The sequence below is a fragment of the Oncorhynchus masou genome, chromosome 17 (genome assembly GCF_036934945.1).
Source record: "Oncorhynchus masou masou isolate Uvic2021 chromosome 17, UVic_Omas_1.1, whole genome shotgun sequence".
Classification (NCBI taxonomy): Eukaryota; Metazoa; Chordata; class Actinopteri; order Salmoniformes; family Salmonidae; genus Oncorhynchus; species Oncorhynchus masou.
This window is the reverse complement of record NC_088228.1, coordinates 25,373,004-25,390,623: the sequence shown is the minus strand read 5'-3', so window position 1 is coordinate 25,390,623 and position 17,620 is coordinate 25,373,004.

The following is a 17,620-nucleotide window of genomic DNA, read 5'->3' as shown; positions in this document are numbered from 1 at the left end:
TATGCCCACAGCATTCTGTTGTTGGTACTCCCACACCATACCAACACATCAGTTTTTTAACAAACTTTTCCTTCCAAATTTAAGTATTTCACTCTTATTGTAATTAATGATATTTCATAGAACGCTGGAAACACTGGACAGTTACTTTAACCCGCTCCTAAATATGTAACCTTTACCCCAGAAGCCCAGAGTATTCAGATGGTCTGTCCTGTCGGCGTGATCATTTAGCAGACGCTCACATCTAAATCAACTTACAGAACTGTCTACATTTAACAGTGAGTAACATATTCAGAATGTGGCCCATGGAGGAATCAAAACCACAGCTCCTGTTGTAGCCAGTACCCTGCTCTAACCACTGAGATTTTGGAATACGTTTTCTAACAAACATGATTGAGAGCATATGGCTAGTCGAGTGGACATTGTCCATTCTTTAGCAATGAAGCTGGATAATAACCCGTAGATACCAACAACAAAAAACCTTACCCATGGGGAATAACATTTATATGGCTCTATACGTCTTTGTCTCCTTCACACACTTCTGTTGTGCGGGTATAAACTAGTGACGCACCGATATGTCATTTTTGACCGATATCTGATATTTTCCTGCCTTACAACAGACCTGCCTTTACAACAGGCCTACAAGCCTTCAGTCCAGCCTCTCCCAGCATATTGCGGACAGTCTGAGCACTGATGGAGAGATTGTGCGTTCCTGGTGTAACTCGGACAGTTGTTGTTGCCATCCTGTACCTGTCCCGCAGGTGTGATGTTCGACTGTACTGATCCTGTGCAGGTGTTACACGTGGTCTGCCGCTACAAGGACGATCAGCTGTCCATCCTGTCTCCCTATAGCGCCCTCTTTGGCGTCTCACAGTACGGACGTTGCAATTTATTGCCCTGGCCACATCTGCGGTCTTCATGCCTCCTTGCAGCTTGCCTAAGGCATGTTCACGCAGATGAGCAGTGACCCTGGGTATCTTTTGGTGTTTTTATTTAAGTAATTATGTGACTTCTGAAGGTAATTGGTTGCACCAGATGTTATTTAGGGGCTTCATAGCAAAGGGGGTGAGTACATATCCACTCACCACTTTTCCGTTAAAATAGTCAAAAACTTGTTTAAAAAAATTCTGTGTATGTCCATTACATGAAATCCAAATAAAAACCTATTTAAATTACAGGTTGTAATGCAACAAAATAGGAAAAACGCCAAGGGGATGAATACTTTTGCAAGGCACTGTATGCCAATTATGTGATGGTCCGACCATATTCTGTCCCCATCGACACTTAAAAAAAAAAATTTAAAAAAAATTTGGTGCCAGAGAGAATGATTACTTTGTCAAGACGACTAGCTTGATTTAGCCTCCGCAGTGTATATCTCACTTGTTCAGGGTATTTAAGCCTCCATATATCCACTAAATCCAATATGTCCATGACATTCATGATTTCCTTAACTGCATGAGGGTGATAGTTTGTAGTGTGGTTTCCTTTACGGTCCGTAGACGTATTTAAAACCGTATTATAATCTCCCACCATAATCCCCCCCCCCCCTCCCCGGATCCCATGGCCACTGAGAGAATGGGACCCATCCTTAGACAAGAGCACACAGTGCCACCTACAAAGCTGAAGCAGATCAGCCCCCAAAATCATTTCCATCGACCTCACCTCGATGTGTATTTATATACAGCTATTTAAAAATAATTATACATTAAAAAAAATCCTGCTTTTTAATTAACAATTAATATTTGTAATGTAGGTACAAATATAGGTAGGATTGTTACCTCTTACCAGTATTGCCATTACAAAAATTACTTTTTCACCAAACAATTATTGTGATTCATCCAATATTGTCCCTAACATCTTTACTCCCAAGCAAAAGTTGTGGGATGCATACACACTCAACCCCTTTCCTCAACAAACAACCATACACTCAGATGCTCAAAAGTTGTTCCATCTCAGAGCCCAACTCAAGAAAGACCTTGCTTTACAAATGTAAGTCATACAGTTGCAGCTGTATGAGAAGACATGCAAAAAAATGACAAAAATGGGGAGATTTGACAATGGTTAATCAAATCTCCCCATTTATGCCTAGGTGATGGATATCAGATATACCTCTTTCCCCTGAAACACCCACACGCGGTCCTCCAATTTGACCATATATCCCAAGCATCTCTGTGCAGTCAGACTTTTGATGATTTTGTGCTACCAGGGCCACAATAATATGCCCCCTCTGAATGGCTGAGTGTAACCCCCTCCCCATGGGTTACTGCAGCTAGTGTTGCCAGTACTGCCACTGCCTGGGTGGGGGCACCCAACTGGAATCCCCACCGGCTAGGTACAAGATTTTCAAGGTTCACATTAGCAGCTTTGAGAATTTCCTTGTATATTATGCTCTCCCATCGGGGGGCTTTGGTTTTGTAGGACCAAACCAGCCAGTGGACATTGTCCATTCGTTAGCAATGAAGCTGGACAATAACCCGTAGGTACAAAAAATATACTAATGTGTGTAACATTTAATATTGCTCTATACGTCTTTGTCTCCTTCACACACTTCTGTTGTGTGGGTATAAACCAGTGACCGAGGAGCTAACAATTTTTCTGCGTAGTCACAAGGTCCAGACGGTCAGTCTTGTTGCCTAATTTCACAACAATGCGAAATGGCTGACTTAATGGCCAATCTGATGGGAGAGCTTTTGTATTTGCTTCTGTTACACTGACAACCATTTTACAATTTGTCATTCCCCTCGTGGAATGTTCAGACTTGAATAATGGGATTTACTTCTCAAAAGTAATTACTCAAACTATTTTGTAGGCTAAGGCAGGGCAGCGGTTGGAGAGTTCAGCTCTTACAAGACTCAAGCTTTTCACCCAGCAAACCACTCATTTTCATTTAGGTGATCTAATTTGCTGTTCTGTTAGTTAGATTATTTGTAGTGTCCGTGTATAAACAGTGCATTCATAAAGTATTCAGACCCCTTGACTTGTTCCACATTGTTACTTTACAGCCTTATTCTAAAATGAATTATAGTTCACCCCCCTCAATCTACATACAATTCCCCATAAAGGAAACAGGTTTTTAGAAATGTTAACAAATGTATAAATTAAAAACTGATATCACATTTACATAAGTATTCAGACCCTTTACTCAGTACTTTGTCTTGCGTATGACGCTACAAGCTTGGCACACCTGTATTTCGGGAGTTTCTCCCATTCTTCTCTGCAGATCCTCAAGCTCTGTCGGGTTGGATGGGGAGCAGCACAGCAATTTTCAGGTCTCTCCAGTGATGTTCGATTGGGTTCAAGTCCGGGCTCTGGCTGGACCACTTAAGGACATTCAGAGCCTTGTCCCAAAGCCACTCCTGCATTGTCTTGCTGTCCTGTTGGAAGGTGAACCTTCTCCCCAGTCTGAAGTCCTGAGTGCTCTGGAGCAGGTTTTCATCAAGGATCTCACTGTACTTTGATCCGTTCATCTTTCCCTCGATCCTGACTAGTCTCCGTCTCTGCCGCTGAAAAACATTCCCACAGCATGATGCTGCCACCATGCTTCATCATAGGGACGGTGCCAGGTCTCCTCCAGACGTGACGCTTGGCATTCAGGCCAAAGAGGTCAATCTTGGTTTCATCAGACCAGAGTCTTGTTTCCTGTGGTCTGAGTCCTTTAGGTGCCTTTTGGCAAACTCCAAGTTGGCTGTCATATGCTTTTTACTGAGGAGTGGCTTCCGTCTAGCCACTCTACCATAAAGGCCTGATTGGTGGAGTGCTGCAGAGATGGTTGTCCTTCTGGAAGATTCTCCACAGAGGAACTCTAGAGTGCTGTTAGTGACCATTGGGTTCTTGGTCACCTCCGTGACCAAGGCCTTTCTCCCCCGATTGCTCAGTTTGGCCAGTTGTAGGAAGAGTCTTGGTGGTTCAAAACCTCTTCCATTTAAGAATGATGGAGGCCACTGTGTTCTTGGTGACCTTCAATGCTGCAGAGATATTGTGGTACCTTTTTATAGACAGGTGTGCCTTTCCAAATCATGTTCAATCAATTGAATTTACCACCGGTGGACTCTAAGGATGATTAATGGAAACAGGATGCACCTGAGCTCAATTTCAAGTCTCATAGCAATTTACTTATATAAATCTATTTCAGTTTTTTTATTTGTAATAAATTAGCAAACATTTCTAAAAACCTGTTTTTGCTTTGTCATTATAGGGTGTTATGTGTAGATTGATGGAGAAAATAACAATTTAATCAATTTTAGAATAAGGCTTTAAATAAAGACAAACCCTTGAATGAGTAGGTGTGTCCAAACTTTTGAGTGTGTGTGTGTTATAAATATATCACACACACTAAGTAAAAATATTAACGCAACATACAACAATTTTACTGAGTTACAGTTAATTTGAGGAAGTCAGTCAATTTTAAATAAATTCATTAGGCCCTAATCTATGGATTTCACATGACTGGGCATACATATTTTTAATTGAATTAACACTCTTATTTACAATGACGGCCAAACCCTAACCCGGACGATGCTGGGCCAATTGTGCGCCGCCCTATGGGACTCCCAATCATGGCCGGTTGTGATACAGCCTGGAATCGAATGAGCGTCTGTAGTGATGCCTCTAGCACTGAGATGCAATGCATTCGACCGCTGCGCCAGATATGCATCTGTTGGTTACAGGTACTTAAAAAAAAATAGGCCTCAAAATGGGCTTCGGGATCTCAAGGTATTTCTGTGCATTCAAATTGCCATATATAAAATGCAATTGTGTTTGTCTGTAGCTTATGCCTGCCCATAACACAACCCCATTGCCACCACGGGGCACTCTGTTCACAACATTGACATCAGCAAACTGCTCGCCCACATGATTCAATACAGTGTGCTCTGCGGTTGTAACGCCGGTTGGACGTACTGCCATATTCTCAAAATCAACGTTGTAGGTGGCTTATGGTAGAGAAAAGAACATTAAATTATCTCTCAACAGCTCTGGTGTACGTTCCTGCAGTCAGCATGCCAATTGCACACCCCCTCAACTTGAGACATCTGTGGCATTGTGTTGTATGACACAACAGCAGATTTTAGTGGCCTTTTATGGTCCCCAGCACAAGGTGCACCTGCATAATGATCTTGATGTTTAATCAGCTTCCTGATATGCCACACCCTGTCAGGTGGATGGATTATCTTGGTAAAGGAAAAATGCTCACTTAACAGGGATTGTTAGAGACGATTTTAGAGATTTGTATAAAAGACTGAAAGTACAGAGCTCCATGTACAGTGGGGCAAATGTATTTAGTCAGCCACCAATTGTGCAAGTAATCCCACGTAGAAAGAGAGGCCTGTAATTTTCATCATAGGTACACTTCAACTATGACAGACAAAATGAGGAAAAATAATCGAGAAAATCACATTGTAGGATTTTTAATGAGTTTATTTGCAAATTATAGTGGAAAATAAGTATTTGGTCACCTACAAACAAGCAAGATTTCTGGCTCCGTAAGACTTCTGAACATCTAGTCAAATGGCTACCCAGACTATTTGCAGTGCCCCCCCCCCACCAACTCTTTACACCACTGCTACTCTCTATTGTCATCTATGCATAGTCACTTTAATAACTCTACCTACATGTACATACTACCTCACCTATCCGGTGCCCCCGCACATTGACTCTGTATATCGTCTCGCTATTCTTATTTTACTGTTTATCTTTAATTACTTTGATCTTTTTTCTTATCCGTATTTTTTTTAAACTGCATTGGTAGTAAGGGGCCCGTAAGTAAGTTTCACTGTTGTATTCGGTGTATGTGACTAATCTAATTTGATTTCAAGGCCCTGACTTGGCAAACACGTTTATCGGAGTCTTGCTAAGATTTTGGCAAGAGCACATTTGCCATGATGGCAGACCTCGTACCTTTTCGGTGCTATATCCTCTCCGAGTTGCGCAAACTTAGCCCTGCGAAAGACAACTGTGAGAATTACAATGAAGAGGTGATTGGAGTTGACTGTTTCAGTGTTGATGACGGCAAATCAAGTGGCCACAGAAGAACAAGCCATAGCTCTCACAAAAAAAACTTGGATGTGTGCTCAGGGTGGGTTCAAGTTGTCTTAACAGTATTCACATTTAATGACTAATTTGATCAAATCAATTCTGTGTAATTATTATTATTATTACATGATTAAACTAAATATGTAAACTTAATTAACTAGGAAGTTGGGGAACCACGGAAAATTTTGATTTACAGAGCTATAATTTTCAGAATATAAGTTATTTTAATATCTGATCGATTGGTCATTCTCATTAATTTATTATTATTATTATTATTACCTTCTATCAGTCTCATCTGAACGTCATAAAATTCTTGGTTATCTGAACAAACCCTAGCATAAATTATGAATCTGCGATCTACAAATTGGCTTAATTATTTATTAACTAATCAAATCACATAAATACATAAACAGCAGATATTATACATTGGGTTGCTACATGATACAAAGGAAAGTTCCGAGCAGACAAAACTGATATGACGGCTTGGTAGACAAAAGAAAGGGGTGTGACTGAGAGAAAGCGGCAAACTCGGAAGATTACTACACTCATAGAAATTGCTAATACTTTACATGGATGACCGCTCATTCGAAAAGAAATGGCAATTTATATTTGTCTTCTATGTTAGAATCCTGTGTCTGCTGGAGCGTTAATCAGTCTCTCTGGTTGTGTTTCCCTGAAGATCGAAGTATTTTGTGGTTGTTAGAATGGATACTTCAGAGTACCATTCAGAAATGTTCTCATAGAACAAATGTTTTGGCAGTTGTCTGTATTCTCGTCCTAGGTTTTACAGAATTACTAGTCTGCTGCTAGAAATGATATGTATAAGATTTGCTCTTATTCTGTAGAGATCGATAGCCTGAGTTTAACCATTTCCAGCCGTGAAGCCAATGCTCCATGTGGTATCGTCTTGTCCTTTGGTAGAGTTGTAGTTTAAACCACTTCACACACCAGTGTCACCCGGCATGTTATGGTCTCAGAAATTCAACCATTTGCAACCTACGCTTACACCGGGGTTTGCGTGGTCTGGTGTGAATTTCATCAGGAGTGGGTTTTATACGTTTCTGTAGAAAAGGGCGGTCCATGACGCCTATAATGCGATGTCTGGGCTCACGGGGGTGTGGCCACTGACTAGTTGATCTTTATATGAAAATCCATACTCATTTAGAAGGTTATCACATCTTTTCACAAATAGTTTCATGTTTAATCACATTTTCCCAATATTTAGATGTAAACCTAACAGTTGGGAAATGTACACTTTAAGACATACCGTTATGTGTGTTTCCTGTCCTTCATGAGATCACCAAATGAAACACACTCGTCATAACTTTCCTTTAAGTGTCCATGGACCATTCTCAAATGTGGAATTTGTTTAATTCTCCCATTTTGGGGATTTAGGATTTAGTCCGTTCTCTCTCTGTGCTCTCTCCCTCTTTTTTTGATGAAGTCATCCCTGACGAACACTCTATTCCATGGAAGAGATGGCTCTCGGAGCTTGAACAAATGTCCAGATTCCAGATTGACAGGTGCATGATGCCTGTGAACTTTGGTCAAGACCGTAGAGCTGCATCACTTCAGTGACTCAAGTGAACAAAATTATTGCACGGCAAGTTACCTTAGGTTCACAAACGGTATGCAAGAGGTCCACATCACATTCATGCTGGGGAAATCAAGGGTGACTCCACTCAAGCAGATGACGATCCCCAGACTAGAACTTGCTGCAGCAACATTGGTGGTGCGAGTGGACAGGATGTTAAGGTTGGAGCTCAAGATTGAACTTGAGGACTCAACTTTCTGGAAAGATGGCCAGTCTGTGCTAAAATACATCCGCAATGATACCACATACCTTTGTGGCTAATGGGTCACAGATCACAGCAACCTTATCGAAAGCAGTACAGTGGAGGTATTTGAACTCCAAACACAACCCAGTCAACGATGCCTCGAGGGTTACATGTTTAAACTTTCCTGAACTCAAAGAGATGGCTCAACTGACCAGAATTCCTGGAGAAAGCAGACACATTATGGTTGAAAGCCCCAGAGGAGCTTGGCTCCATCCCTCCGGATGATCCAGAGGTGAGAAAAGACATCATCGTGAACAGTACAAGTGTGGAAGAAAGGAGTCCAACCAGCAAACGGAGTACTATTCAACATGGAATAGCTTGAAGAAAACAGTTGCCTGGCTGCTTAAACTGAAGATTCTACAGTTAAGCCAGAAAAGTAAAGTTCCAACACAAACGGATCCAGGATCAGATCAGAGTTTAACAAACTCACCGAAGGAACAAATTGACAAGTTCAAACTGACATTTGGAAAAGAAAGTCTGTCTGTAGATGAAGCAGAAAAGATCATAAATCAATTTGAGCAAAGACAGCATTTTAAACAAGAAATTGCAGTCGTTGTCAAAGGAAGACGATGTGCCAAGGGAAGCGGCTCAATTTAAAAAAATTTAAATTGTACCTTTATTTTACTAGGCAAGTCAGTTAAGAACAAATTCTTATTTTCAATCTGTAAGCTTGATCCAATTTTTGACAATGGCATTCTGAGAGTGGGAGGAAGGTTAAGCAAAGCTGCTATGCCTAAGGAACTGAAGAATCCTATGATCCTTCCCAAAGACTCATACATCTCCAGACTGATCTTACTCAAGAAAGACAACCATCTCTGCAGCACTCCACAATCAAGCCTTTATGGTAGTGGCCAGACGGAAGCCACTCCTCAGTCAAGGTCGAATGACAGCCCTCGAATGACAGTTTTCCAAAAGGCCCCTAAAGGACCCTCAGACCATGAGAAACAAGATTCTCTGGTCTGATGAAACCAAGATTGAACTCTGGCCTAAATGCCAAGCATCACGTATGGAGGAAACCAGACAACCACCCCTATGGTGAACCATGCTGGTGGCAGCATCATGCTGTGAGGATGTTTTTCAGCAGCAGGGACTGGGAAACTAGTCAGGATTGAGGGAAGGATGAACAGAGCAAAGTACAGAGATACTTGATGAAAACCTGCTCCAGAGCGTTCAGGACCTCAGACTGGGGTGACGGTTCACCTTCCAACAGGACAATGACCCAAAGCACACAGCCATATCACCATTAAGGGAATGACATTCATAATTATGCATTTCTGTAAAGTACAGACCATTGACCCATGATGTCATTCGATTACCATCATTCCGTTACCAGGTGTAACTTACTTAACTAACTGTTCAATAACTGAAAAAAACTCAATGTGTCAAATCATAGCTGATTTATATTTTCATCTTAATTCAGGGAATAAATATATATATATATATATATATATATATTTAAATATTGAAGTTTTTTTTTTAGAAAACTTGGTCACATAAACTGAGGGAGATTTTGTCATTCTGTTACCAAACTTTACATCTGCGCTGTTGTAAAATTGTCAGTGGAAATTGTTAAAAGTAGTCCATTGTGCATAGATTTGTATGGTTTGTTTAACTTTGCAGTCAATGGTTTTTGTTTGGCACAACTGTCTCAACATCAATTCTTCTTCCTTGGAATTGCCCATATTGATAACTTTGGAATTCAAACATTATGCTGGATGGGTCTCTGGCCTCTGCATTTGGTTTGGAACAAGTTATGCAGCTTTTAAAAATAGAAAATGCATTAGTTTTACTCATGGCTAACATCATAGGCCTAGTACATTCTTGTCTTTATGGTACGATGTAGGTGATGTAAGATGATAAACATTAAGCGCCACGCAATGCTGAGATGGCAGTGAAACTTGTATTGGTAGAATTGGTATTAGCTACAAAAAAAACGGTATTTTTACAGTAGAATTTAATCTTGACGTATGTGATCACACTTTCCCAACAACTTATATTGTTCACTGGAGTTGTAACGTCATGTAAACAGCGCAAGCTCCATAACCCATCCATTGTTACACAGTTAACATGAAATATGAATTGTTTAGTTTTTGGTCATGGAAATTGGTGTGTTTTTTTAGCAACATCTCATACACATTAACAAGTAAAGCCAAAGATGGTTTATTCATAGCGATGGTCAAAACTACTTTCAATTACGGGAGCCTGGCTGTCCCATGCCTCTGTCCGATGTTTCTGTTATTGGCAAAATTTTAAATTTAGGTTAGCTATAATGGCTGAAGCACAAACACCAACCTGTATTTGGAACATGAAATAACTGTGAACCCAAGCTAATACCAGAAATGTTCATACTTCGGCAATGAAAACAATTTTAGGAAATTACAAGTGGTTCATTCATTACTAGCCATATGGGCATATATTGCATAAAATACAAATAATGGTTTTATTCAGCGTGTACACGTACACAACAATAGATCATCAAACCTCACATCCTAGTATTTCTGACCATTTTTAGGAATGTTACGTGGTGAGGGTACCATTTAGTCTTCCCATCCTATCAGAGTGCACAACATAAATGTCAATGGGGCGGCAGGGTAGCCTAGTGGTTAGAGCATTGGACTAGTAACCGGAAGGTTGCAAGTTCACATCCCTGAGCTGACAAATCTGTCGTTCTGCCTCTGAACAGGCAGTTAACCCACTGTTCCTAGGCCGTCATTGAAAATAAGAATTTGTTCTTAACCGACTTGCCTAGTTAAATAAAGGTAAAATAAAAATTACTTCTCCTGTCTTTGGCATAGGTTTGGTTATTAGGCCTTCTTGGCATCCCATGGTCAGATGCATGGTTTTTTTGGACTGCAAGAAGGAAACATATTTGATGAAATATTCATTAAAGGGAAAGTCAAGTTTCCATTGGAATTTTGTGTTGTGTGAGCAAAAGTTTGGTTGCATGGTATTCTGATTTGCGTTCAGTTCATAGTAATGATATTACACTCAATAGTTGCGTGTGACGTGCATCATTTTGAGTTGTGCATGGCTGATCTGTGGTGGTTATAATTCAACACTGCCAGCAATAAGGCCCCAGCCTCATGCACCCTAGGATAGTAGGCAAACACTTTTTTACACTGAACAAAAAATATAAATGCAACAATTTCAAAAATGTTACTGCGTTACAGTTCATATAAGGAAATCAGTCAACTTAAATGTATTAAGTTCATTCATTACGCCATAACTTATGGATTTCACATGTCGGTGAAGACCGATTATGCATATGTTGGTCACAGATACGGGGTGTGGATCAGAAAATCAGTCTGTATCAGGTGTGACCACCATTTGCCTCATGCAGCGTGACACATCTCCTTCACATAGTTGATCAGGCTGTTGATTGTGGCCCGTGGAATGTTGTCCCACTCCTCTTCAATGGCTGTGTGAAGTTGCTGGATATTGGTGGGAACTGGAACATGCTGTCGTACACGTTGATCCAGCGCATCCCAAACATGTTCAATGGGTGACTTCTGGTGAGTATGCAGGCCATGGAAGAACTGGAACATTTTCAGCTTCCAACAATTGTGTCCTGATCCTTGTGACATGAGGCCGTGTATTATCGTGCTGAAACATGAGGTGATGGCGGCGGATGACTGGCATGACAATGGTTCTCAGGATTTCGGCACAGTATCTCTGTGCATTCAAATTGCCATCGATTTTAAATGCAATTGTGTTCATTGTCTGTAGCTTATGCCTTCCCATACCATAACCCCACCGCCACCATTGGGCACTCTTTTCACAACGTTGACATCAGCAAACCACACGCTGCAAAACACGCCATCTGACATCTGCCCGGTACAGTTGAAAGTCGATTACGACGTCGAACTGCCGTCAGGTCAAGACCCTGCCTGGTGAGGGCGACAAGCACACAGATGAGCTTCCCTGAGATGGTTTCTGACAGTTTGTGCAATAATTATTTGGTTTCATCAGCTGTCCAGGTGATTGGTCTCAGATGATCGTTAGGTAAAGAAGCCGGATGTGGAGGTCCTGGGCTGGCGTGGTTACACGTGATCTGCGGTTGTGAGACCGGTCGTTAGACAAACTGCCAAATTCTCGTTCAATTCTCTGCCTTGGATTATCTTGACAAAGGAAGCATGCTCACTAACAGGGATTTAAACACATTTGTGCACCAAACTTGAGTGAAATAAGCTCTTTGTGTATGGAACATTTCTAATCTTTTATTTCAACTCATGAAACATGGGACCAACACTTTACATGTTGCGTTTATTTGTGTTCAGTGTAGATTCTTGCATGCCAACATGGGGATGTGATTCTGGAAAAACTGACTCAAAATTGAATCCCCTCTACATTACTAAGGAGTACCTCTTCATACATCAACACTTACAATTAATGGGTCGCACGTTTCATCACCAATATTGTTTTGAATGTTCTTTGGAAGACTGATGCCGACTGTATGTTCTATTCAATGCAGATATTTCAAAAGGAAGCAAATGATTAGGATGAAAGCCTTTTGTCATCAATGTGATGCCACAAGATTAACTGTAGATGCAGTATAACATTAGCTATGATTGAGTTTACAGCACTGGATTTTAGCTAGTTAACGTTAGCATTGCTATCTATTTTTTTTATAAGACCTTTGCAATCTCGCGTAAGTACATTTGACGATATAATGATGGAAAAGTTGTTTTCTACTAATTATTTGCCTACTTTAGCAAAGTCATCTTATTTTCAGGCCACTGTAGCTAGTGAATTTAGACTAAACAGCCATTATTCCCCATTCAGATGACCGGACACCACTCAAATTTCGGGCACCACTATTCTATGGCTAAATCTAAATGCTGAAGCTAACTAAATAAATTGCATGGGCCGAAATGAAGATCTTATTTGTAAACAAATCCCCATAGACTCTGAATAGCAAATGCATGTGGCTCTCAGCAAAAGTAACCTTAGGCTACCGTGGCTAGCTTTCTACAATGAGTAAAAAAATATGTAGCGCTTTGCTGGAACATAGTACGATTTAACATTAGAGGAATAGCTAATAAATGTTGCTACGCTAACATTTAGTTTTGAGTGTTAGCTTACCAAGTTTTCAGCCCAATAATGGACTAAAGGAGCCTAACATTACTTCTTAGTCCAAGGACATGTTCTGTTTTTAGAAGCAAATTGGCTATGGCAGCCAAATACTTAAGTGAATTGATTCTCAATTGTGGTACGGTTCTAGAAACGTAAAGCCCTCTACTTTCATATGACATCAATCATTTCACAAATGCGAAATATCCACTTATTGGACACTGTTTTAACACTTGCAATCAACAGTATTTTTCAGTGACAACACGTATGTGGCGTCCTTCTGTTTACACACAGGTGTTTGGCGACACACATGGCTAATTAGCATAGTCTGTTTCCCGTAAATAAACACTGTAACATGGAAATATGGCTGTGTGGGAAAGCAAATTTTTTTTTTTGCTGATATGAAATATTCTTTTGTTTGCAAAACCTTACCGCAATCAATGCGTTAAATTTCAGCATTTGGGCTCTTGACAAAAGACCCCTGGCCAGAAGGTACTGTAATGTTCTGACTAGATCATAAAGGAACAATTGTCCAGACAGAGGATTGAGTTCACGTATTGACGGTTTATTAACCCAACTATACACAGGCTACGGTTTGGCCGTAGCTCAAGCAAAATAAATGAAAAACCCCACAAATCAACCGTGACCTTCTCTTGTGAAGGCCAGATATAAGCGAAAGAACACTGGCTAAACCTGGTCTTAACTTCCAATCCTCCAACCTCCCTCCACGCCACTCCGCAAAACTACCAGGATGCCCGGCATCAGAACATTCCCGGGATTGGCAGATGGCATGTTGGACCCTGCGAACACTGGGTACTGGTACGTACAACACAACCAACTAATAGTCTAACACATGAAACACAGCTGTCTGTGTGGGTTGCTACACAGGCCCCCCCACCACAGTCCCAAAGCGACCTGGAGGTCTCCTTTGCCTGCGTGGCCGTGATGGTCGCAGAGTGTCCAGATGTGAAACAGGGGGCTCCATCCTTGGCAGGGGGCTGCCCATCTGGTACCCAGGGGATGAAGGCAGGGATATGGGGGACAAGGAAGCGGGAACGGGGAATACAGTCTGTGGCTCCGGGGAACCACGTGGTGACACAGGGAGGGAGATGGGGAGTGGGCTGCCTGGAGCCTTGTCTGCGGCACCTGGGGCTGGGTGCCTGGAGAATGTCATTGCCAGAGAGGGGAATTGTGGGGGTCCCTGGGGTTTGGGGAAAAGAGGCCCCTCTGTATGAGGCTAATCTGTCCCGGTGCAGTGCCACCTTTCTCCCCCTGGGAGGAAGCTGCACCCAGTAAACAACCTCCCCTACCCTCTCCAGGACACTGCAGGGTCCCACCCAGTGACTGTCCAACTTGGGGCATCTGCCTTTTTTCCTTAGGGGGCTGTAGACCCAGACCAGCTCCCCAGCCACAAAGTGCCTTCCCTGGGTGTGCATGTCATAGTTCCACTTCTGCCTCGCACCTGCATTCACCAGCTGCTCTCTGGCGAAGGTGTGGGCTGTCTCCAGGCGGTCCTGGAGTCTCTGGGCATACTCCGGCCCCGGGGGAACATGAGGGGCCAAACAAACGCCATCTCCGCAGATCTCTCTCCCAAGCATGAGGAGGCCAGGCGTGCAGGAGGTGGAGTCTTGGACAGCGGAGCGGCATGCCATCAGGACCATAGGCAGGTGCTTTTCCCAGTCATGTTGGTGTTTGGCAGAGACGATGGCCAGCTGCTGTCCAAGCGTTTTGTTGAAGGACTCCACAAGGCCATCACTTTGAGGATGGAGAGGAGAGGTGCGGGACATACCCAGCCTCTTACACATGGCGGCGAACACACAGGACTCAACGTTTCTGCCTTGGTCGCTGTGGATGGACTCCGCAGCTCCAAACCTGCTGAACATCCCCGCTGTCAGGGCGTCAAATGGTCTCTGCCTCCTGGTCAGGCAGAATAGGCCTCGGGCCATTTTTATGAAATAGTCCATGGCTGTGAGCACCCAGCGGGTTCCACTGTCTGTGGTGGGGAATGGCCCAACTCCATCTACTCCCACCCTCTCCATGGGAGCCCTCACTGGGAACTGTTGGAGCTGAGCATGAGTGGCCTGGGGGGCCCTTTCTCGCTGTGCAGTTGTCACAGCAGCGGCACGTCCTCCACATCCCTCTTGTGCTGCCCCCAGTAAAAGCCCTGACTGAGGCGGCGGAGTGTTTTTGTGACCCCAAAGTGTCCAGTCCCCACTAGATGTCGACCGACTGATTTAAAAAATAAAAAAATAAAAAAAAATCAACGCCGTTAGCGATTTTATTGGAGGACCAAAAAAGCCAATACTGATTAATCGGCCATTTTAAAAAAAAGTATTTTTTTTAAATTTTGTATTTTATTTATTTGTAATAATGACAATTACAACAATACTGGATGAACACTTATTTTAACTTAATACATCAATAAAATCAATTTAGCCTCAAATAAATGTGATGTGGGGGAGGGGGGGGGGGCAGCCATGAGTCTGCTGCTTTAACTGTTGGAGTAAAGGGTTTGGGTTGAGTGGGATTTGACATTAGGGGGGGCCATGGTGACTGCCGGCCCTCCCTGGAAGCTCAGTGTGCCCCCATTTAGGTCTAACTGGCAGTCTGTGCTTCTAAGAAAGTCCAACCACAGGATACAAGGGTCCTGCACAGCTGCCACCCACTCAGGATGAGGCACAAACCTGCCCCCTACTGTCATTAATTATTTCCTTCCGTTTCATGGGTGCCAGCTCACCTGCGACTTTGCAGAGCTGCACAGTTTTGGACTCTGAGTCCAACCTGGCACAATATCCGGCCTCACCAGGGTTATTGTGGACTCAGTGTCCACCAGGACAGGGCATCCTCTCCACAGTGACAGGGATATGACAAAAGTCCCCAACACAGGTCTGGCCTACCTCAACAACAGGCTCCATCAGCTTGTCCTCGTCTGCTTCTGGGGGAGCCTTGCTTCTCCGTCTGTGCCGGTGGGCTCTTCCTGAAGATGGTGGTTGAGAAAGAAAGCCAGGGGTCTGCACTACCTGGTCCATGCGGACCCCGAGCCGTTTCCCTGAGCTCTGGGGGACATGAGGCAATCCCGGCGTAGATGGCCTGGCTGGCCACAACCCCAGCAGACCCTGGGACCAGGGCGTGTGTTTCGTGCCGTCTGTAGCGACACAGCACATGAGTTCTGAAATTCCAGCCACCCATGCAGGCATTTCCGTCTCCGGGCTGCTCTGCCCCCCAGCGCGTACAGAGGGTCTGTCTCCCTGCACCCCCACCAAAGCCCCAACCCACACCAGCTCCCTCTTCAAGGCTATCTGGAATGACTCAGGATGAGCCAGCTAGGTCTGTATGCACAGCTAACGTGCTAGTTCGCTCTGCACGGAGGGGGGGCACGTGTACATATGCCTGCCGAGAGAGGCTCTCAATGTCATTAGCTAGCACCCATAGAGGCTCTCCAGGCTTGCCTGCATCTATTACTCAGTTTGGAGCGCAGCAGCCCGGGCTGTACACACTGTCCATAGTGCCTCAGTGCTCCCACTAAAGCACCATAATCACGCCAGAGCTTCATCAGTGAGGCATAAAGCCAACTGCAGTGCCCTTTCCTCATCCGACCACCCCCTAAAATGAACTAACAGGCTACTGTTTGGCCGTAGTCCAAACAAAATAAATGAAAGATACCCCACAAACCAACCGTGACCTTCTATTGTGAAGCCCAGACGTAAGAGAAAGAACAATGGCTAAACCTGGTCTTAACTTCCAATGCTCCATCCCCCACCACGCCACTCCGCCAACCACAAGGATGCCCGGCATCAGAGCATTCCTGGGATTGGCAGATAGCAGGTTGATTGGCATGTTGGACCCCGCGAACACTGGGTACTGGTAAGTACAACACAACCAATTAATAGCCTACAGTACTATTGTCAATTTGCACTAAAGGTAGTTGGCGTCTGAATTGAGTAACCATGTTTTAGTGCAATAAATTCTTCGGAAACTGATGGACCGCATTATCTACCATCTGCTCTTTCCACATCCTTCATCCAACTTTTTTTTTTTGGCTGGCTAAACTTAGTTTTTTGACAGATCGTTTGCTGTCTGTCTGCTGTTGACAGCATAGTCCTTGGAAACTTTCCTTCCGTCCGTGCCGTAAGTAATGTTGTCCATTTTTGTTGTGACTGTCCAGAGATACTTTTGAGGGGATGGGGAAACTCCATTGGAGAAGTATTAACGCCCACTGTGCACGTTGTCCATGCGTCATCAATGGTCTGCACGGTGCATTCTTGCCGATGCTGCGACAAGGAGTAACCTTATTCAAAGAGTTAATGGGAGTCAATTGGGCGCTACCTTTACCCAACATTAGCCTGAACTACGTGAACAAGAATTACTATATTACAAATATATTTTGGGATGTGAGATGATTAACTTGTGACATTACGTACTTTTGAGGAAAATAGGCAGGTTTCTCGACTCATACACTGACTTTTAGAAGGGATTGCGTGACGCAACGCGAACAAGATGTGTCGACAGTGTGCTGAGTGGGGCTTTATACGTTTCTCCATTCATTGGCAACTGGGATTCCTATCTCTACCTTTTCTCTAAATATCTCTGGACTGTCTGGGTCTTGTGTCCTGGGAGAGGCCAGGGGCCACGCCTCTTATGTGAGAGCACTCGGGGCCAATATTCCCGCCAAATCGTACCAGACC